This window comes from Castanea sativa, chromosome 8, assembly GCF_040712315.1.
Source record: "Castanea sativa cultivar Marrone di Chiusa Pesio chromosome 8, ASM4071231v1".
In the NCBI taxonomy this organism is placed as follows: domain Eukaryota; kingdom Viridiplantae; phylum Streptophyta; class Magnoliopsida; order Fagales; family Fagaceae; genus Castanea; species Castanea sativa.
In genome coordinates, this window is record NC_134020.1 from 41618411 (window position 1) to 41643250 (window position 24840).

The 24840-nt window shown below is 34.9% G+C and overlaps 1 pseudogene; it reads right to left on the minus strand.

The window, feature by feature from the left end:
* LOC142606338 (beta-glucosidase 12-like) overlaps positions 1–23971 on the minus strand; it is a 30235-nt pseudogene extending 6264 nt beyond the window's left edge.
* Positions 23972–24840: the final 869 nt, after the last annotated feature.

Genomic DNA, 24840 nt, shown 5'->3' on the forward strand with positions numbered 1-24840 from the left:
TTGGGATATTTGAGAGTATGGGGTTGTCTTGCTTATGTAAGGCTTACTGACCCTAAAACACCTAAATTAGGTATAAGAGCTACTACCTGTACTTTTCTTGGTTATGCGATTAATAGTGTAGCCTATAGATTTTTTGATCTTGAATTTTTTTTTTGAATTTAGTGATGCAATTTTTCATGAAGAAAATTTTCCTTTTAAATTGAAAAATAGTGGGATTGAAAAAAATATTTTGTCACAACCTAGCTTTTCTACTTCACATCTATAAAATTAAGAAAATTTTGAAATGGAACCTAGAAGAAGTAAAAGAGCTAGAGTTGAAAAGGATTTTGGTCTTGATTATTATGTTTTTAACATTGAGGAAAATCCCCAAAATTCAAAAGAGGCATTAACATCACCTGATGCTATATTTTAGAAAGAAGCTGTAAATGATCAGATGAAATCTCTAATTTCTAATAGAACTTGGAAATTAGTAGATCTTCCACCGAGTTGTAAGACCATAGGTTGTAAATGGGTCCTTAGAAAAAAGTTGAAATCGGATGGATCAATAGATAAGTTTAAAGTTAGACTTGTTGCAAAAGGCTTTAAACAAATAGCTGGTCTTGATTTCTTTGATGCATTTTCTCCGGTAACAAGAATTATATCTATTAGATTATTAATTACTATTGATGCAATTTTTGATTTGAAAATTCATTAAATGGATGTAAAAACTATTTTTCTAAATGGGGACCTAGAGGAAGATATTTATATGGATCAACACGAAGGCTTTGTAGAGCCTGGACAAGAAAGTAAGGTATATAAGCTAACTAAATCCCTATATGACTTAAAACAAGTACCAAAATAATGGCATGAAAAGTTTGATTTCTGCATGATTGAGAATGGTTATAAATCAAATGAATGTGATAAATGTATTTGAAAGGTTCAATAAGCGTATAAAACACTAATGAACGTTTAGACCCCCGATTACAAAAATACCAATACAAGCTTATACACAAACAATATATGTGTGGAATGATGAAAATAAGCTAAACCCAAATTGGTAAAACACTCTAAAACATAGTTAATCACAAACATAGCAGCAATTAAAAGGTAAAGAGTAAGGAAAGAGAGATGCAAACACAAGGATAACAAGGCGATGTGTTATCGAAGAGGAAATCGAAGAACTCAGTGAAAAACCTCTCCGCCGCCTTCCAAGCAGTAAAATAATCCACTAGAGAATAAAGTTGGGATACATGAATAGCAATAGACCCAACAAGGTTACGCCGAACCTTGTCTTCTCTAGCTTACTGGATCTCATAATAAGCTCATATTGCATCCGCCATCCTTGGCATCTTCCAATACTTCCCAAACTCCAAAAACACTCAACACTCTAAATGGGTGTGAGTAGTGTTTGGGTACGAATCTCCTCTCAATAGGTATAACAATGGGAGAGGGAATGAGAAGATACTGCAAAGATTTCTCTCTAAGAATGAGTAGCTCTATCTAATAGGGTGGGTGTGTTGTAGAAAACTTATCGAGGGTTTTTCTCTCTGAATAGCCACACCTACATTTCGTGGGAATAAGAGTATTTATAGTAGGATATGAGATGGAATGTGAAAAGTCACTTTTCATCCAAACAGGGCATTCTGGTGACTTGACCTCGCAACTAGAATGAGTCGCGAGTTTGAGTCGCAAGATAACTTCCAGGCCAGACTGTTGAGAAAATATTGAGTTGTGAGCTTGATTAATCACATTATGTTGAAAAAATATTGAGAAAATATAATTTTCATGATCACAAAAGTGTAGCTACTCCTTTTGATTTTAGTGCTCATTTATTTCCTGTGAATAATGATGCTAGCATCATTGGTAGTTTGTGTTATGCTACTGATTGTACTAAACCTGACATTGCATATATAGTAGGAGTGCTTAGCAGATTTACTAGCAAGCCTAGTAAAGATCATTGGCTAGCAATTGAGTGAGTCATGAGATATTTAATTGCTATCAAAAGTTATGGCTTATTTTATAAAAAATACCCGGCTGTGATGGAAGCTTTTAGTGATGCCGATTAGAATACTTTGTTAGGTGATTTTTTCTCTACCACTGGTTATATTTTTACCTTAGGTAGTGGTACTATTTGTTGGAAATCTAAAAAGTAAACAATAATTGCTAATTCAACAATGGAAGCTGAATTAATAGTATTAGTTTCAGCTAGTGAAGAGGCACATTGGCTTAGAGATTTGTTATACGAAATTCCACTTTGAGAAAAGCCAATTCCACCTATATTAATTCATTGTGATAGCATTGCCGCAATTGGTAGAGTTAAAAACCGTTATTACAATGGTAAATCCAGACCTATAAGAAGAAAGCACAGTATCGTACGATCTTATTTGAGTAATGGCATCATAACTGTGGATTATATTAAATCTAATGATAATCTTGCAAATCCATTTACCAAGGCCTTGGCAAAAGATAGGATCTAGAATACATTGAGGGGGATGAGACTAAAGTCCATAGAATTATGAGCCATGTGTGAGGATACCCAACCCAAGGACCAAAGATCCTAAGAATTGGGTTTAATGGGAAAAACAAATCATACAAAGGTCGTAAGAAATGCACTATTTATTTTTTTACTTATTTATTTGGTAAATATTTTTTTAATTGTTCATCCTTATGATGTAAGTGCATTTATCCTGTAATGTGGAGAGGTTGAGTAAAAAAACTCTTGTGAGTGTGAGGGTGTTAGAATTACAGGAGCATCTTTGACAAAGTTTCACCTGTTTGAGTGTGAGGGCGGGGCCGCTGCCTATGAGATTTGGAAATAATCTCAAATACACTCATGAAACTGGGATCAACACACGGCCGTAAAGTGCTAGCTATAAAAGCTCATGTCAACACCTGGGTTGTTATATGTAAGCAGTGACGCTTAATTTCCCTAAAGTAGTCCTAGTTCAAGTCGAAGACCACTACAACTCTGGAGTTGAGATTGCTGTGTTACTAAGTGAAGGTTCAATGCAGAGCACACTTTCATGATGCATAGTGACTCATCTTTGCTTGGCAATCTCTCTTTAATTAAAATTTAATATTAAAATGAGTGGGGGATTGTTGGAGCATTTTAATATTAAATAATTAAAATGAATAAATGTTACAACATAAATGAAAAGATGTGGGAGTGAATATGGAAGATGAGGAGTTAGTGAACATGTTTAATCCCACATTGAAAAGGAGAGAGACTTGGTAGGCCAAAAACGTATTAAGCCCTTGTGATGAATTAAGTTGATTAATTAGTCAAATTATTAATTAATCAAATCAACATGCAAACGCGTGGTAGCATAAACAAATCACCAATAAACTAGAGTATGCAGCGCAAAATAAAAATACACGGTGATTTGTTTATGAATAGGGAAAACTTATATGGCAAAAATCCCACCGGGTGATTTTAAGGTCACAACTCCCAAAACTCCACTATTATCACAACAAGCGGTTACAAGTAAAGGAATCCCAAGTACCTTACCAACCTACAGTTGAATCCTTACCCCAATACCCAATTGGACTTGTTCTGTAGTGACAGTTTCTCCTTTCAATGCACGGCTCCCAAGTACGTGACTAACCAATTTGCGTCGATCCCAGTACGCGACTTCAATCACCAACTAGAGAAGATTGTTGGCTGCAAAGTTCTTCAATTCATCCACACGATAAAGATCAAGAAGATGCTCGGTTACAGAACCCTATGGTGCAAAGACACAGCAACTTCTTCACAAGAAATATGAACTAGGGCAAGAACTTTGTCTCAAGTGACAATTTGCATGAACAAGGATTTCTCAATGCTTGTGCAACTTGCCACACTTTGACGGCCCTTAAAATAATCCTTTTATATGTCTAGGGTTAGAAGAAAAGAAGGCTCAAAGACACATCCACGGATTGGAATCAAAACAGAACTCATAATCTATTTTTCTTAAATCTCGACAGCAAAAGGTGTTGAGGTGCTGTCGAGAAGCTGTCGAGCCTCGGGGCTAGAACAGATTCTTAAAGCTCGATAGATGCAGCTGTCGAGCCAGCTGTCGGGGTTTAATGAAGAGTGCTTCTAAGCTTGTTTCTTGAGCAGACTTGCATGACTTTAACACTTGATCTTGAAACCTTGTTTTTTGAAGCATTAACCTTATCCTAAATCTACTCAATTACAAGTAAAATGCGTTTTGACAAAGGATTAGCCAATTACATAAATAATGAATGACATATGTTCTAAACAAATGAACCACATATGTCCTAACAAGACTATTTTATTCTTTTTAATTGTGGTGATTAGTGGGCTAACATGAATTGTCTAAAATTTTGGGCTAGATACATGTGCAAGGGGGAGGTGAAGGGTGGAGGTATCAAAAATGGAAATGAATTAGCCTCTTAGATCCTTCTACCTATAAACTCATTCAGACCCAATCCAAGTTACGACAATATACAAAAAAAAAAAAAAAAAAAATAGAGAGGTTCTTGGCAAGGAAGGGTGTTTTTTCTGGTGGAGTTTTGGGTTTGAACACTTTGTGCAGAGGTTGCTCTAGCCATACGACACTTGTTGGACTGTTATATCTTGGGGGAGACAAGTCAGAGAAGGTTTGCACCGATTACAAAGTTTAGTCAACCAAGGGCTTGAATCTCCTTAAAGAGAGCAAGTGCCGCGCCTCAGTCCAAATAGTGTTGTGAAATTTCTCTCTTTAAATAAATAATATTCAAAAGTATTATTTAGTTTCTCTTTTTATTATTTTTATTATTATTGTGTTTGCACCAACACTCTTAGTTAGACTAACAATAATCCTAAAATAACATATCAAAGTGTATCATTATTATGTACTATTCCTGCTGAAATTACAAATGCAATTTGTTCTGGCTAGATTGATGACCAATAGATCGATTTGAGCTCATTAGATCATGATGCTAATGTTTCTCAAAAAAGAAAAAAGATCATGATGTTCAAGGGAAATTGATAGTGATGAAAAGCAAGAGAAAAATTGAGCTCATTAGACCATGATGCTAATGTTTCTCAAAAAAAAGAAAAAAGATCATGATGTTCAAGGGAAATTGACGGTGATGAACAACAAGAGAAAAATTGCTTATAGTTCTAGTATACTTACCATCCATACATGAAATCAAGCGCTATTCGTGCGGCAATTTTGTCTTGACTCGCATCAAAAAATGGCACCATCCAATTTACAACTACGGTTATACCTATAATGCCTTTCTATGCTGCCTGCACATAGCAAAATCTTGCTTAATTATATATAGATACTCAAGCTAATATAACTGTAATTTTGTCAACTTATTGAATTAACAAAAAATGACAAAAAGTTAATTTAAAGTTCAAACCCACACTAATCAAAAAGAGAAACATTTACTCTTACTAAAGCAATTTAATTTGCAAATTTTGAAGTTTTTTAAACAAAGTAATTTAGATTGTCTTTTGGATAAAATGAATGGATGAGCAAGAAGATGATTATGTGACACCAAATACGGCACTATCTCGGAATCTCCACCGATGCAACCTAACTGTTGCCAATCAGAACATCGACTTGGTGCTAATGCCCCGTATGCATAACCACTTAGACTGTAGCTCCATGGATCATTTAATGTGGTCCAATGCTTAACACAATCACCAAATTCCTTAAAGCACAACTCAGCATAATCCTGAAAATCATCCCTAAACATAACCATACAAAAGTCCCCAAACTATTTAGAAATTGGCCTTACACTAATTAATTGTGCATTTAAACGTTGAGCGCGAAATTTTTAGCTAGCCTGATTCAGTTATATGACCTAGAAGGTCTAAATATCCAAATAGAAAAAAGCTTTTACACATATAAAAATCCATATTTGTCATTTTAATTTTTTATTTTAATATATTTTTAATTTAGTCATTTCGTCTAAATTGCTCTAATCTTGCCATTAGTTTATATATATATATATATATATATATATATATATATATATATATATATATATATATATATATATATATATATTGTTAGGTTCTAAGACTTTAGGATCTAAATGTATTAGAACTTTAATGTGTAATGTTGGCAAACTATGATCAAAACTTAAAGTCTAGATATAGGCTGCTCAAAGTGTGTTTATGTGTAAAGTTGGAATCGAGTAATTGCGGAAAATTACTATTCAATTTCTACAAAGCTCGATCGGTTGAAGCTCGTGCAGATTGTTTTCTTGCAGAATTTTTCAACTCAGCCCAAGCCCGTTTGACGTGTAGGGTTTTATGTTCTATGTCTCATATAAAAAGAAAAACCCTAGTCACGTTTTAGAGGTTGTTGATATGCTATATGTGTGAATCTCTTGTGAGATCTAGAGGTGTTTACCTTCATACATACTTAGGATTATCAAGATCAAGATTGATGTCGAGAACTTGGTGATCTCTTCAGTTGCTGTTTCAAGAGCTTAAAGAAAAACTCAAGTGAGTGTACTTGTGGTTGTTGTGGATCAAAGAAAGAAGTAGTTCGTGGACTCAGAGCTGTCACGTGGTCGTAGTAGTAAGTTTTCTACTCGAGGTTGCATTAGGATGTTAGTGGTCTAAGTCCTTTTGTAAAACTTCAATTATTTTATAGTGGATCTATTTTACCTTGAGAATAGCTAGGTTAAATCCTCCCCAGGTTTTTTACCAATTTGGTTTTACTAGGTTATCATATTATGTGTTATTTACTTTTCCGCACTCTTTACATAATATGATTTGAATGTGTTAACCTAAATCTGAATAATTTATCTAAGTAATCACTTAGCTAAATAACTAAGTTAAACAACTAGAGTTTTAAGGGGTCTAAAAACGCACATATATATTCTTTCAAAACGATATCAATTTAGTGGACTCAAGTGGAGCGCCTTGGAAGAAGGGTTATATTCCAAATGAATGGAGGTTAAGTCCATCTCAAAGAAGCCATCATCAAGAGTGGTTAAGAACCATCCAGACAGCAACATCATTGGGTCTCTAGACGAAGGTCTTCGCCTTGGAAAGGAAAACATAAATCTGGCCAATCATGTAACATACCATTGCTACCTTGCTCAATTTGAGCCGAAAAATGTAGAAGAAGCTCTTCAAGATAAAAAATTGGGTTGAGTCAATGCATGAAGAGCTGAATCAATTTGTGAGAAATGATACATGGGAACTTGTTCCTAGGCCTGAACATGTTCATGTCGTCAGCACCAAATGGATCTTCAAAAACAAGACCGATGAAGATGGGGAGATTATATGGAATAAGTCTCGACTGGTGGCTCAAGGATACACTCAAGTGGAAGGAGTAGATTTCGATGAATCCTTCGCTCTCGTAGCTAGGCTTGAGTCTATTCGCATTCTTACGTCAATTGCATGCACTATGAACTTCAAACTCTATCAAATGGATATGAAATGTGCATTTCTCAATGGATATCTGAACAAAGAAGTGTTTGTTGAACAACCCAAAGGGTTCCAAGATCCACACTTCCTTGATCATGTGCTGAGATTGAAGAAGGCTCTATATGGCTTGAAACAAGCTCCTAGAGCTTGGTATGATCAGCTTACACATTACCTCTTGGATAGAGGATTCAAAAGAGGATATGCTGATCGGACTCTATTTGTCAAGAATGATGAGGACTACCTTCTCGTGGCTTAAGTTTATGTTGATGACATAGTATTTGGAGCTACCACTAAGGCTCGAGTTATAGAGTTCTCCAAGGAGATGAATAAAGAGTTTGCGATGAGTATGGTGGGGGAACTTACATTTTTCTTGGGCCTTCAAGTCAAACAAAAGAAGGAGGACATATTCATTTCACAAGAAAAATATGCTAGAAATATTGTTAAGAAGTTTGGATTAGATTCCAAAAAGCATGCCTCCACTCCCATGAGTTCATCTACAAAGCTGAATCTTGATTCTTTCGGATTAAAAGTGAGTCCAACTTTGTATAGGAGCATCATTGGGAGTTTACTCTATCTTACGGCTAGTAGACTAGATATTGCTTTTAGCGTGGGAGTTTGTACTCGATATCAAGCTGCTCCGAAGGAATCCCATCTGAGTGCAATGAAGCAAATCATACGATATGTCAATGGCACTCCAGATTATGGCTTGTGGTACTCAAAGGATTCTAATGCTTGGCTCGTGGGATATTCATATGCAGATTGCGCTGGAAGTGTAGATGACCAAAAGAGTACCTTAGGTGGTTGTATCTACCTTGGGAACAATCTTGTCTCTTAGATGAGCAAGAAACAAAATTTTGTGTCCCTCTCTATGACGGAATCAGAATACATAGCTGCTAGAAGTTGCTGCACACAACTTCTTTGGATAAAGAAGTTACTTCACAACTACGGGATTCCTCAAGATACAATGTGTGTGTTCTGTGACAACACCAGTGCTATAAATCTCTCTAAGAATCCGATTTAGCATTCAAAGTCAAAGCACATAGAGATACGTTACCACTTCATCCGGGATTTGGTGGAAGATAAAGTTGTGTGTCTTGAATTCATACATACAGACAGTCAAAAGGCGGATATCTTCACCAAACTTCTCAATGGTCCTCGGTTTGAATCACTCCGTAAGACCATCGACGTTAGTACAACTCCTTGAATCTCAGGTGTGATGTGTGCTTTACCTATTTATCTTGATTTGATCTCACTAGTGTAGAGCACACACTACTTTGTTGGTTACATGTATAGCGTATTTTGACAAATTTTTGTTTGTTTTCTTTTCTTGCTTTGAATGTTTTTATTTTTGATCAATCTTTACTTGTTTTTGTGTCAAAAATCCAAAAACACATAAAAAGTAGAAAATCCAAAAAGTTTGATAGACATTATTGTGTTTTGTCACACACATGTTTTGCCTTGTGCCTCCATACAAATGGCTTTGTGCATTTACGAGCGTAGCTTGTTCTTTATGCACTCATATCATTGTGGGAAAAAATCTTGACATCTATGTGACTGTTGTAAATAGATCTTCAAACTTTTCATGAATAATTAGTCAATGGTTTTGTTGATCTTGAGACTTGAATAGACTTGTACCTATATATCTTCCCACTTCTTTTTTTTTTTTTTTTGCTTAAAGTCTCAAAATGAAAAGAGATAATGAGCTGTAAAAGCCGTTGCACATACTAGTATTTGACAAGGAAAAAGGAAAAGTGACTTTTATGATATTGTATGATGCCTCAAAAAGCCAAAAGGCTTGTTCACCAAATTGAAATATCAAAATTTCAGGAATCGATCTCAAAATGAGATGTATTGATTCAAAATGATCAAATGTTATGATGTGTATGAAGCCAAATGAAAAGCTTCAAAGTTATGTAATCAAGTTTTGTGGGAGGTCATATATGCATATTTTTATAATGGAGATTGATCACTCTTCCTAGTGCTAATTGTGTATGTCTTGGTTGAATTGATCATTGAAACTTCACATTAGACTAAGGACTATCTCACATTTGATATCCACACACATCACACATGTCTATGTTCAATAAATGCCTTATTCATTTGTGTGATTGTACTTGATTAAATGTGTTGCACATGATCAATCATATGTTGATCAAACACAAAAAGATTTTTGAGTGTTTTAATTTTTTTTGGAAAGTGTTTTTGTTTTGAAAATTTTCAAAAACTGTGCATCTTTATGTTGGCAACTCACTCGCAAGTTAATCCAGTCGCATTTCCCCAGTCGCGAGCTTACTCAGAAGCTTTCGCGACTCTCTGGCGAGTCAACTCCCCAGTCGTGAAAAAAACTTAGAAAAATTTCAAAATTTTAGGGCTTTTGTCATCTTTGCGACTCAGTTTGGTGATTGGTTTGCGAGTGGAAGCTCTAGTTGCGAGTGAAAAATTTGTCACAAGGGTTTTTGACGACTTGACTTGGCAACTTGGTTGCGACTCATTCCAGTCACAAAAAATGCGTGTTTTGCTCAATGAGGGTTATTTCCAAGGCAGTTTTCAAAAACTTTTCATTTTTCCCTCTCATCTCGTGACTGTTCATCGTCTTGTCCGCCTCTCCCACTTCCAAAACCACCATTCTCATACACAAAACCTCCATTTTCTTCATCATTTGTTCACCAATCTTCAAGAAAAGGTATGGGTTCTTTCTTTTACTTAAAGTATTTCATATATCTTGCCCTTAATTTCTTGGATTGTGTGTTTTTGTTGAGATTTGAAAATATGATGTTAGAATATGGTTTATTGATGTTTTGTTGAGTTTGATGTATGGTTTTTGTTGGTTTTGGTAGTATAATGCCTACTCTACGTGTTTTTCATACTTGTTACTCATTCTTGTGCATTATACCATGTTTGTGTTGTGTTGTGCGTATCATGTCCATGATAAAATGTCTCATTGACATTTTCTTGTGTTTCCATGGATTTCATGGAATATAAAGGCTGTAGGGATAATCATGTTTCTTTGATTTTGAAACATAATATGATTATGTGTTTTTACACTTTGCCCTAATTTGCACCCTTTTGCATTTGATGCGTGCGCGCGTGCCCACACACACACTTTGACATGTTTGAGTGCTTATTGGCATGATTCTATCATGTTTTGATGAGTTATGTCTTCACATGTCATTTTTTATTACCTCTCTAAATCTCTATTTTTAGGGTTGTAGTTCAATGTCCATTGTGTTGGTACTAAGGTGTTACTAATTGAGTTTGTTGTCATATTTTGTGCTCTGTTTTATGGAACTTGCTGCTCTATTTTTACAGATGACTCCAAAGAAAAAGACCATTGCACAACGCACTGACAAGAGGAAGAAAATGGACAATACTCGATTCCGCTCTATCCAACACTTTAAGTGATACAATCAGTTCTTTGAGAAGACTCCAATCATCCTTGAGTGATTTGTGGACCTTGTTGATTTGAATGACTACTTTATTCCAGGCTATTTTTAAGATAGAGGTTGGGAAAAGATTCTTGGTGATCTCCCTAGGGTTTTTGAACCATTGATTTGGGAATTCTATGCTAGTGCTATTCTTCGAGAGGATGAAATAGACTGCTGGATTAGAGGCCACGAGTTCACCATTAACGTGGAGGACATTGATGAAGTTCTTGGCTTTGAGGATCTCCAACATGATTTCACTCACTACAAGGACAAAATGCTCTCCATAGAGATGATTCAATCCCATATTGGTAGTGTTAGAGAAGGAAGATGCCTCAACACAACTGCTTTTCCACCTGATTTGAGCTGTCTTACATACATCATGATGTTCAATCTATACCCAGTGAAGAAAATGACCACCATTAACAATGCTAGAGCCATTTTTTTGATGGAGCTTCATGAAAATACCTACATTGACTTTAGTGCTCATGCATTCTCCATCATTGCCGATGAAACAAGGACAACCTCAAGGGTAAAGCTTATTCTCCCTAGTCTACTCATGTGGCTCTTTCATGTAAAAGGTGTGGAAATTCCATAAGACATCAGCCTCATGCCTACTTCTCCAGCCATTAATGCTCTAACAATTGCAAGGATCAAGGTTTGTCTTCCGAGTAATGAAAAGGAGGGTGATCAAGCACAAGGAGAGCCTATGGACACTGAAACTGAAGCAAAAGGATAACCCTCAACTTCACGGAGTCGTGGTGAAAGGAGCAGAGCCTTATCATGCTCAGAATTGCCTCCAAATACATTTCAGATCATTCTTGAGAGGATTGACAGCCTCCGAGACGTCTAAAATGAGCAATCTGACAGGCTGACTGCTATTCAAGACTAGATAACTTTGCTTTTAGCCAAGTTTGACAGCTCCACTGCACAGTCATAGCCCTTTGGCCATTCTGGTCAAAAAGGGGGAGATATAAATGGTGTAGGAGTAGCTCTTGAGGGGGAGAAACTTTTATAAGTTTTTTTTTGTTTTTGTTTTTTTGTTTCTATGGTTTATGTTTGGATTTAGTTTCTATTATGGTTTTTTTAGCACTTATTTTAGTACCTTGGTTTGGTTTTTAAGTACTTTATAACTTTAGTACTTAGTTTTAAAATATTTGGACATGGTGTGTTATGAATGTTTGTATGTTCCAGCTATTTAAACTATGCTTTAATTATGTACCTTTGCTTTGTAGCTCAGTATTTGTAGTTAATGTTATGCATTTTCTTTAGTACATCTCTCTTGTGCCCTTGTTGGATTTTATATCCTTGATGCAACTACCTTGTGTTTTTGTATTAGTTGAGTGTTGGACATGCAAATGATTCTTTGCATTGAGCTTGTTAGCTTGCATGTCTGGATGTTCATTCCTTGTGTGAATAATCATTGTGATCACTATTTATAGTGATTGTTGTTGTTTGGTTAAGCCATGCTTTATTATTATTTTTCTTTACTACTTGATCACATTGTGCTTGCTCCATACGCATTTCAAGATTTTTGCTTACAATGATCGTATTGTGTTATTATTTTTAGGAAAAACTTGTTTGTATGGTACAAGAGCTTCACAGTTTCTAGAGTTAGGTGTGAGTGAGTTTTGGTAACTGTACCCAACTCATATTTTAAGTCTAGAGTTTGTTTTAAGGTTTTGTCAAGGAATAGCCAAGGGGGGAGATTGTAAGGTTGAATTTATTCAATCATGTGTTGGCTTTATTTGGTGCCAAATTTGCTTGTAATTTAGCAATTAGATACCCTGTATTTAGGTGGGATTTATGTAAGGGTTGTGTGTGAGAGAGTGTAAAGAAAAACTCAAGATGTGTGCAATTCAAAGAAGTCTTGTGACTGGCTCGCGGCTGGCAAGTCACTAGAATGGCACACGTGTGAAGCATGTAGGGGAGTTGAAGGGTCACGACAGCTGGAGCACTACAGGATAAAACTTCCTGTCTGGCCAAGTAGTTAGCTCGCGACTCAGACTCGCGACTCGATCTAGTCACGAGGTTGAGTCGCCAAAATGCCCTATTTGATGAAAACTGACTTTCCGCATTCTTTATTCACCCTACTATAAATACCCTTATACCCACGAAATGTAAAGAGCTTCCAGAGAAAATTTTGAGAGAGAAACCCTAGAGAAAACCAAGATTGACTCATCAATAATCTTTATCATTTGATTGTCCAAATTCCTCTACTCTCACCCTCTCCATTGACATATTCTTGAGAGGTACATTTGTCAAATCCTTATCTCACCATACCTATATTAGTGAGGAGGTGTTTTGGCGCTTGGGAAGCAATTTAGAGAGGACTAATTCATTTGTTTGATACAATGGGTTATTGCGGGATCCGGTAAGCTAGAGAATACAAGGTTCGACGTAACCCTGTTGGAGCAAAAAGCTTGGAAGGCTTAGGTACACTAGGTAGATTAGGCTTGGAGGGTCTTCTGCTATTCATGTATCCTAACTTCTTTCTATAGTGGATTATTGACCGCTTGGAGGGCGGCGGAGAGATTTTTCGCCGAGTGCTTCGGTTTCCTCTTCGATAACACATCGGCATGTTATCTTTGTGTTTGCATCTCTCTTACCTTTATATTTACCTTTTAATTGCTGCTGGGTTTGTAATTAATTATGGTTTAGAGAGTGTTACCATTTTGGTTATAGCATATATTTTATATTCCGTACATATACTATTTGATTATAAGCTTGTGTTGGTATTTTTATATTTGGGGGTCTATACGTTCATTGGTGTTTTATATGCTATTTGTACTTTTACACTGGACCCGGTTAGATGGTGACACGTATCCAAAAGTGGACACATGTCACTATTTCAACAGGTCTAGTGCCACTGGATACTGAATCTACAGTAGTCTCTTATTTGAACACAAAACTAAAAAAGTAACTTATGGTCTCCAATTTCTCTAATTTGGAATCCTTCTCGTGATCTTATCCCTCCTTTTCTCTTTAGCTTGCTCAATTTCCTTGTGATGTCCTCCATCTTCTAAGAGTTGAATTGTTCCCAGGTCCTATGAAAGACAAACCCATGAGACCTACTGGCTAGTAAACCTATTATGTACCAGAGGTAACATAAATTCCTTCTCAAAGAGATTCACAGAGAAAAAGAAACATAATTCTATTGCTTAGAAAGGGTGGAGGCTCCAGCCTTCCTTTTGGTGTCTAGTTCCAATTCAAGCTATCATTTTCATAATATAAATGATTTGCTTATAGGATTTGCATTAGGTAGATTATTAATTAAAAAGTTAAAAATGTGGGACTTCTGTGCATAGCACTCACACAGATATAAATATTCCAATGTAACAAATAATTCAAAAGTATCTAGGTAGGCACTCACACTCTTGGAGATTCTCGAAACAAGTAAAATATGGCAAAATTAATTCATTGAAAATCCAAATCAGTTGGAGTGCCCTCTCATTAAGTCATTATTTAACAATAATTTGAGACACATACATAGATACTGATTACATAATTCAAAGTCCATACAAATGGAGAAGAAATTATTTTCAGTTTATTATTTGGAGAAGAGATTATTAGTTCATAATACAAGCATAGTCCGTGTCTACTTTTTGGTAATTTTTAGGTTTTTGGGGGTATTTTGGTCTTTTTTGGGTTTCCAGGGTATTTTAGTTATTTTTTTAGTTTCAAAGGTATTTTGGTCATTTTCTAGAAATTTAGATTTTATGTTGTTTATTTAAATTTTAGATGGGTTTTAGTGGGTATTAGTGGGTTTATCCATTAAGACCCATATAATTAAATAACCAAAAATACACTATAGGTGACCTATCCCAGCGCTTTTGGAGCGCTGGGATAGGTGGACCCTATTCCAGCGCTTCCAAAAGCACTGGGACAGGTCTATCTCTATGAGGGAATGTAGTGATCCTATCCCAGCGCTTTTAAAGTGTCGGGATAGGTCTTTCCCAAAAGGGAAATCAATAACCCTATTCCAGCGCAATAAAACTTCTTGTACCAGCGTTTTTGAAAACCACCGCTATAGGCCTCCTATTGCAGCAATTTGTAAAGCGCCGGTTTTGAGCTACCGTAATAGGGTCTCTTATACCAGCGCTTTCAAAAAGCGCTGGTATATGCTTATCTATTATGGCGGTTTTTATAAGCCCTAGGAAAAAAACGCTGGGACAGGGTGATTTTTTTGTAGTGTTTGGCTAGTTGCCCTTTTAAATCCTTCAAATCATACTAATTTCAACAAGACATGAGACACTTGACATTTATAAAATCCAATAGTCCAAAACAATTCATGTAAACTATACAAATAAATAATACGCATCTCACATATTTTTTTCCCTCTTCCATCATCATACTGCCTCATAAAAGGTTGCTAATAAGAAATTAAATTGTCATATATATATATATATATATATATATAATCTTATGTAGGTCATACGCCCCTTTGGACCGATGGGGATTCCATTGCGTTCAGCTACCACAACAAAAGTCAACAAAAAAAAAAAGCATGGTCTTGTTAGTACATATATATATATATATATATATATATATATATATGAGTTAGATAAGAAAATCTGAATCATAGCTCCAAATGCTTGAGTTTGTACAAGAAAGATCAACTTGCAAATCTGTTATGTAGCATGTGTTTTCAGCTTTGGAGTAATCTGAATAGGCTGCATAGTAAGCAATGAAGTAGTTTAGTCCTAGAAAATCAAATGAACCATTTACTAGCTTGGATTGCTCTTTCGTGAATTTGGGTAATCGATTGCCAACTAGACATCTCATGCTACGTGGATAGTCACCAGTGGTTAGGGGATCCATAAACCTGCCACAATTCTATTCTTTGTAAGCAACTACTACTGGTCAAATAGAAGTCTTAAACGATTTTAAAAGAAAGCCACAACAAATTAAGAATTGTGTAGTTCAATTAGTTTAAAGGAAACTTTCATCTCACTGTACCAATAAACTTGAAAATAATAGCAAGATAAAAAAAGAAAGAGAAAAGAAAAGAAAAAAGATATGGGAAAATTTTTAGATAATCTTGGGGCATTGTATAAACATAAAAATTAACTCAATATAAGATTTATATACTAGATAATTCTAGATTAATTTTGGTAAATAAAATAAAATCTTTTGTTTAAAATGGAATAATTTTTTATTTTTAGGAACATGTATTTTTTTTAATACAAGATAGAAACTCTACTTTAACCTAATCTAAGTGTGTATGTGTGTGAGGCTCCCTTTTGACCATTCTAGAGACTTGAACCCTAACTCTTATCCCCTACTTTCCACAAGCACTTATAATTGTGAAGTGAGCATCGCATCAAGGGTAAATCTTGAATATGCTTTGAATTAATGAACTAATATGGTATAAGATATATTAGAGGAAAAAATAGTGCATTAATTATTTATATAAATATATCTATATTTAGGAAATTGTTTCTTGATTATATTTTGATTTAATGAGCTATGTTAAATTATACTTATAAATGTAGGAGGGTATGGGGAAATGAAATTCTATGGGAATATCTCCTAGCTCCCCTTTCCTCTGCCAATGCCTAGTTTGCTTGTTTAAAAAAAAATACATGTACCTATAGATTTAGTCCTCTTTGTTGGAGCATTTTAATATTAAATAATTAAAATGAATAAATGTTACAGCATAAATGTAAAGATGTGGGAGTGAATATGGAAGATAAAGAGTTAATGAAAATGTTTAATCCCACATTGAAAAGAAAATAGACTATTTTTTTTTATAATTGTGGTGATTAATGGGCTGACATAAATTGTCTTAGATATTGAGCTAGATACGTGCGCAAGGAGGGATAAAGGATGGAGGTATAAAAAATGGTAATGAATCAGCCTCTTGGATCCTCCTACCTAACAGCCCATTCATAATAATTACCATATTTGTTGGTGAGTAAATGGTCTGAATTAATATTACATTTTTATTATGGAAAATGAAGAGCCATTAAACCACTTAATGGACTATCGTTTAGGCTTTTTCATTCTTCAGAAACTCCTTATCTCACCATTAATTGTGCAACTCCAGCCCAACAGATTAATATCCAACAATTAATCTTATAACACCCACTAAATCAGAATAATGGACCTAATTAATCAGATTAAATTGGGTAGGTGAGGCCCATTGAACCCATAAATAAACTCATTCAGACCCAATCCAAGTTACTGCAATATACCACAAAAAAAAAATAGAGAGGTTCTTGGCAGGGAAGGGTGTTCTCTCTGGCGAAACTTTGGGTTTGAACACTTTGTGCAAAGGTTGCTCTAGCCATACGACACTTGTTAGGCTGTTGTATCCTGAGAGAGACAAGTCAAAGAAAGTCTGCACCGGTTACAAAGAAAAGCTAACCAAGGGCTTAAATCTCCTTAAAGAGAGCGAGTCCCGTGCCTTAATCCAAATAATGTTGTGTAATTTCTCTCTTTAAATAAATAATATTTAGAAGTATTATTCAGTTTCTCTTTATATTATTTCTATTATTATTGTGTTTGCACAAACAATTTTAAGGAGATTCAACACATGGAGCCTATACAAGAGAAACCAAATGAGCCAATTGGAGATCTCAACAAGCCCTTTTGCTTTAAGGGAGTCCACTTCAAGAGGTGGAAAGGAAATGTCATCTTCTACTTAAGTCTTCTCAAAGTTGAGTACATCCTCATTGACAAGAATCCGTCAAAGGTTTCTATTGATGAGATGAGTGAGGAAGAATTTAGTCTCCATCAAGAAAAAAATAGATAAGTATACAAAATATGAATATAATTGTCGCTCTTATCTTTTGAATTGTCTTGCCAATCATTTCTATAATTATTATGATACAGCTTATAATTCTGCTGAGAAAATTGGAAAGCTTTACAAAGCAAGTATGATACCGAGGAGGCTGGTGCAAAGAAGTATGCTGCTAGTAGATTTCTCCGTTACCAAATGGTGGATGGAAAATCGGTGGTGGATCAAGCACAAGACTTCCAAATGATTGTGGCAGAATTGAGATCTGAAGGCATAAAGATTGGAGACAATTTGGTGGTAGTTGGCATAATTGATAAACTACCACAATCTTGGAGGGAGTTCCAAAAGACTTTGCGGCACAAACAAAAGGAGACATCCTTGGAGACTTTGATCACACGCATCCGTGTGAAGTAGGAGGCTAGAGGACAAGATGCACTCATGACACAAGAGAGCAATGGTAATTCCACCACAAAGGTAAACCTTATTTTAGCCAATAATAATATGCTCAAAAATCATTTTCCTAGAAATGGTCAATTGAAGCCTAAAAAAAGAGCCTTTAAAAATAATAATAAACCTCAAAGAAGGGGAAACCCGAATAAAAATTACAATAAGAACCAATGACCCCTTCACAAGATCAATTTAATAGATCTTGTTTTGTCTGTGGCAAGAGTAAGCATATTGCTCGATTTTGCAAATTTCGGAAACGTGAATTTGTCCCACAGGCTAACGTAACCAAAGAGCCTTTAGTGGCTATGATTACAAACATCAATATGGTACAATATGTTGAAGGGTGGTGGGTAGATTTTGGTGCTAAAAGGCACGTCTGCTATGACAAAAATTGATTCAAGTTGTACACTCCTTTTGAAGAAGAAAAAACTGTTATGCTTGGTGACTCTAGCAAAACGAAGGTTCTTGGGAGTGGTGAGGTTGAATTGAAATTCACTTCTAGACGTGTGCTAACATTGAAATATGTACTTTATAGTCCATTCTTGAGGAAGAATTTGATGTCAAGTTTTTTGCTTAACAATGCTGGCTTTAAAGCAAACTATGAAATCTGATAATTATGTAATCTAAAAAGAGATTATTTGTGGGCAAGGGTTATGCTTGTGATGGAAATTTTAAATTGAATGTTTAGAATAATATAACATCTACTAGTTTAGTTTATATGCTTTTTTTCTATTAATTTTTGGCATGCTCGTTTGTGTCATATAAGTAGTAGATATGTCAGAATCATGAGTATTTTAGGATTAATTCCAAGATTGTCAAAGATTTTGAAAAATGTGAAACTTATAGTCAAGCTAAGATTACAAAAATGCCTCATAAAAGTGTTGTAAGAAATACCGAATTGCTTAGTTAATTCACTCCAATTTATGTGAATTTGAGGGAATTTCAACTCGTGGAGGAAATAGATATATTATCACTTTTATTGATGATTTCTCAAAATATACAACTATTTATTTGTTGAAAAATAAAAGTGACGCTTTTGAAAAATTTCAAGATTTTTTAAAAGAAGTTGAAAATCAATTCGGTAGAAAAATAAAAAGAATAAGAAGTGATAGAGGCCGTGAGTATGAATCAAGTGCATTCAACTCATTTGTTCAGTCTTTGGGAATTATCCATGAAACTACTGCACCATATTCACCTGCTTCTAATGGTGTGGCTGAAAGGAAAAATAGAACTCTAATTGAGTTAACAAATGCCATGTTAATTGAATCTGGTGCACCTTTTCATTTTTGGGGTAAAGCTATTTTAACTGCATGTCATGTTTTGAATAGGGTGTCACATAAAAAGTCACATACCACACCTTTTGAGATGTGGAAAGGATATAAGCTAAATTTGGGATATTTGAAAGTATGGGGTTGTCTTGCTTATGTAAGGCTTAGTGACCCTAAAATACCTAAATTAGGTACAAGAGCTACTACCTGTGCTTTTCTTGGTTATGCGATTAATAATGCAGCCTATAGATTTTTTGATCTTGAAAACAAAATAACTTTTCAATTTGGTGATGCAATTTTTCATGAAACAAAATTTCCTTTTAAATTGAAAATAGTGGGGGTGAAGAAAATATTTTGTCACAATCTAGTTCTTCTACTTCTCATTTACAAAATCAAGAAAATTTTGAAGTGGAATCTAAAAGGAGTAAAAGAGGTAGAGTTGAAAAGGATTTTGGTCCTGATTATTATGTTTTAATCATTGAGGAAAATCCCCAAAATTTAAAAGAGGTTTTAACATCACCTGATGCTATATTTTGGAAAGAGGTTGTAAATGATGAGATAAAATCTCTAATTTCTAATAGAACTTGGAAATTAGTAGATCTTCCACCGGGTTGTAAGACCATAGGTTGTAAATGGGTCCTTAGAAAAAAGTTGAAACCGGATGGATCAATAAATAAGTTTAAAGTTAGACTTGTTGCAAAAGGCTTTAAACAAAAAGCTGATCTTAATTTCTTTGATAATTTTTTTCCAGTAACGAGAATTACATATATTAGATTGTTAATTGCTATTGCTACGATTTTTTATTTGAAAATTCATCAAATGGATGTAAAAAATGTTTTTCTAAATGGGGACCTAGAGGAAGAGATTTATATGGATCAATTCGAAGGCTTTGTAGAGCCTGGACAAGAAAGCAAGGTATGTAAGCTAACTAAATCCCTATATGGCTTAAAACAAGCACCAAAATAGTGGCATGAAAAGTTTGATTTTTGCATGATTGAGAATGGTTATAAATCAAATGAATGTGATAAATGTATTTGAAAGGTTCAATAAGCGCATAAAACACCAATGAACGTTTAGACCCCTAATTACAAAAATACCAACACAAGCTTATACACAAACAATATATGTGCAAAATGATGAATATAAGCTATACCCAAATTGGTAAAACACTTTAAACCATAGTTAATCACAAACACAGCAGCCATTAAAAGGTAAAGAGTAAGGGAAGGGAGATGCAAATACAAGGATAACACGACGATGTCTTATCGAAGAGGAAACCGAAGAAGTTGGCAAAAAACCGCTCCACCGCCCTCCAAGCTATAAAATGATCCACTAAAGAATAAAGTTGGGATACATGAATAACAATAGACCCTCCAAGCTTCTTGCTCCAACAGGGTTACGTTGAACCTTGTCTTCTCTAGCTTACCGGATCCCGCAATAAGCCCATATTGCATCCACCATCCTTGGCATCTTCCAATGCTTCCTAAGATCCAAAAACACTTAACACTCTAAATTGGTGTGGGTAGTATTTGGGTACGAATCTCCTCTCAATGAGCACAACAATGCGAGAGGGAATGAGAAGAGACTACAAAGATTTTCCTTTAAGAATGAGTAGCTCTCTCTAATAGGGTGGGTGTGTTGTAGAAAACTTATCTAGGGTTTTTCTCTCTGAACAGCCACACCTATATTTCGTGGGAATAAGGGTATTTATAGTAGGGTATGAAATGGAACGTGAAAAGTCAGTTTTCATCCAAACAGAGCATTCTGGCGACTTGGCCTCGCGACTAGAATGAGTCGTGAGTTTAAGTCACAAGACAATTTTCAGACCAGACTGTTGAGAAAATATTGAGTCGCGAGTTTAAGTCGTGAGCTTGATCAATCACATTATGTTGAGAAAATATTTAGAAAATATAATTTTCATGATCACAAAAGTGTAGCTACTCCTTTTGATTCTAGTGTTAATTTATTTCCTGTGAATAATGATGCTAGCATCATTGGTAGTTTACGTTATGCTACTGATTGTACTAGACTTGACTTTGCGTATGTAGTAGAAATGTTTAGCAGATTTACTAGCAAGCCTAGTAAAGATCATTGGCTAGCTATTGAGTGAGTCATGGTATATTTAATTGGTACCAAAAGTTATGGCTTATTTTATGAAAAATACCCTACTGTGATGAAAGCTTTTAGTGATGCCGATTGGAATACTTTGTCAGGTGATTTTTTCTCTACCACTGGTTATATTTTTACTTTAGGTAGTGGTGCTATTTGTTGGAAATCTAAAAAGCAAACAATAATTGCTAATTCAATAATGGAAGATAAATTAATAGCATTAGCTTTAGCTAGTGAAGAGGCAAATTTGCTTAGAGATTTGTTTTATGAAATCCCACTTTGGGAAATGCCAATTCCACCTATATTAATTCATTATGATAGCATTGCCACAATTTGTAGAGCTAAAAACCGTTATTACAATGGTAAATCAAGACCTATAAGAAGAAAGCACAGTACCATGCGATCTTATTTGAGTAATGGCATCATAATTGTGGATTATATTAAATCTAGTGATAATCTTACAGATCCATTTACCAAGGCCTTGGCAAAAGATAGGGTCTAGAATACATTGAGGGGGATGGGACTAAAGTCCATAGAATTATGAGCCATATGTGAAGATACCCAACCCAAGGACTAGAGATCTTGAGAATTGGGTTCAATGGGAAAAACGAATCATACAATGGTCGTAAGAAATGCACTATTTACTTTTTTAAATTATTTATTTTGTAAATAATTTTTTAATTGTTCATCCCTATGATGTAAATGCATTTATCCTGTAATGTGGAGAGGTTGAGTAAAAAAACTTTTAATGAAATTTGTAGCTCGTATGAGTGGGGTGTTAGAATTACAGGAGCATCCTTGATAAAATTTCACCTATGTGAGTGTGGGGGTAGGGCCACTCCCTATGAGATTTGGACATAATCTCAAATACACTCATGAAACTGGGATCAGCACACGGCCGTAAAGTGCTAGCTATAAAAGCTCATGTCAACACCTGGGTTGTTATGTGTAAGCAGTGATACTTAATTTCCCTAAAGTAGTCCTAGTTCAAGTCGAAGACCGCTACAACTCTGGAGTTGAGATCGCTGTGTTACTAAGTGAAGGTTCAATGTAGAGCACACTTTCATGATGCATAGTGACCCATCTTTGCCTGGTAATATCTTTTTAACTAAAATTTAATATTAAAATGAGTGGAGGATTGTTGGAGCATTTTAATATTAAATAATTAAAATGAATAAATATTACAACATAAATGTAAAAATGTGGGAGTGAATATGGAAGATGATGAGTTAGTGAAAATGTTTAATCCCACATTGAAAAGGAGAGAGACTATTTTATTCTTTTTAATTGTGGTGATTAATGGGCTAATATGAATTGTCTCAGATATTGGGCTAGATACGTGCGCAAGGGGGAGGTGAAGGGTGGAGGTATCAAAAATGGAAAAGAAAAAAAAAATAGAGAGGCTCTTGGCAAGGAAGGGTGTTCTTTTTGGTGGAGCTTTGGACTTGAACACATTGTGCAGAGGTTGCTCTAGTCATACGTCACTTGTTGGGCTGTTCTATCCTGGGGGAGACAAGTCAGAGAAAGTTTGCACCAGTTACAAATTTTAGTCAACCTAGGGCTTGAATCTCCTTAAAGAGAGTGAGTGTAGCGCCTCAGTCCAAATAGCGTTGTGGAATTTCTCTATTTAAATAAATAATATTCAGAAGTATTATTCAGTTTCTCTTTGTGTTATTTTTATTATTATTATGTTTGCACCAACACTCTTAGTTAGACTAACAATAATCCTAAAATAACATATCAAAGTGTATCACTATTATGTACTAGTCCTGCTGACATTACAAATGCAATTTGTTCTGGCTAGATTAACGACCAATAGATCAATTTGAGCTCATTAGATCATGATGCTAATGTTTCTCAAAAAAGAAAAAATAAAAAAAATCATGATGTTCAAGGGAAATTGATAGTGATGAAAAGCAAGAGAAAAATTGAGCTCATTAGATCATGATGCTAATGTTTCTAAAAAAATCATGATGCTCAAGGGAAATTGATGGTGATGAATAGCAAGAGAAAAATTGCTTATAGTTCTAGTATACTTACCATCCATACATGAAATCAAGCGATGTTCATGCGGCAATTTTGTCTTGACTCACATCAGAAAATGGCACCATCCAATTTACAACTACAGTTATACCTATAATGCATTTTTGTGCTGCCTTCACATAGCAAAATCTTGCTTAATTATATATAGATACTTAAGCTAATATAACTGTAATTTTTTCAACTTATTGAATTAACAAAAAATGACAAAAAGTTAATTTAAAGCTCAAACCCACACTAATCAAATAGAGAAACGTTTACTCTTACTAAAGCAATTTAATTTGCAAATTTTGAAGTTTTTTAATACAGCCTGTGGAACCTGATATTTTTGCTTGTACATTTTGACAATAGATGCATGAGCAAGAAGATGATTGTGCGACACCAAATACGACTCTGTCCCGGAATCTCCACCGATGAAACCTAACTGTTGCCAATCAGAACATCGACCTAGTGCTAACACCCCGTATGCATAACCACCTAGACTGTAGCTCCATGGATCATTTAATGTGGTCCAATGCTTAACACGATCACCAAATTCCTTAAAGCAAAGCTCAGCATAATCCTTAAAATCATCCCTAAACATAACCATACAAAAGTCCCCAAACTATTTAGAAATTGGCCTTACACTAATTAATTGTGCATTAAACATTGAGTGTGAAATTGGCCCTACACTAAATATCCACATAGCAAAAAGCTTTTATACATAGAAAAATCCATATCTGTCATTTTAATTTTTTATTTTAATATATTTTTAATTTAGTCATTTCGTCTAAATTGCTCTAATCTTGCCATTAGTTTATATATATATATATATATATATATATATATATATATATATATATATATATATATATATATTGTTAGGATCTAAGACTTTAGGATCTAAATGTATTAGAACTTTAATGTGTAATGTTGGCAAACCATGATCAAAACTTAGAGTCTAGATATAGGCTGCTCAAAGTGTGTTTATGTGTAAAGTTGAAATTGAGTAATTGCAGGAAATTACTATTCAATTTCTACAAGGCTCAATCGGTCGAAGCTCATGCAGATTATTTTTCTAAAGAATTTTCTAACTCAGCCCAATCTCGTTTGACATGTAGGGTTTTATGTTTTGTCTCATATAAAAAGAAAAACTCTATCCACGTTTTAGAGATTGTTGATATGCTGTATGTGTGAATCTCTTGTGAGATCTAGAGGTATTTACCTTGATACATACTTAGGGTTATCAAGATCAAGATTGATGTCGAGAACTTGGTGATATCTTCAGTTGCTGTTTCAGGAGCTTAAAGAAAAACGCAAGCGGGTGTACTAGTGGTTGCTGTGGATCAAAGAAAGAAGTAGTCCGTGGACTCGGAGCAGTCGCGCGGTCGTGGTAGTAAGTTTTCTACTCGAGGTAGCATTAGGATGATAGTGGTCTAAGTCCTTTTGTAAAACTTTAATTCTTTCATAGTG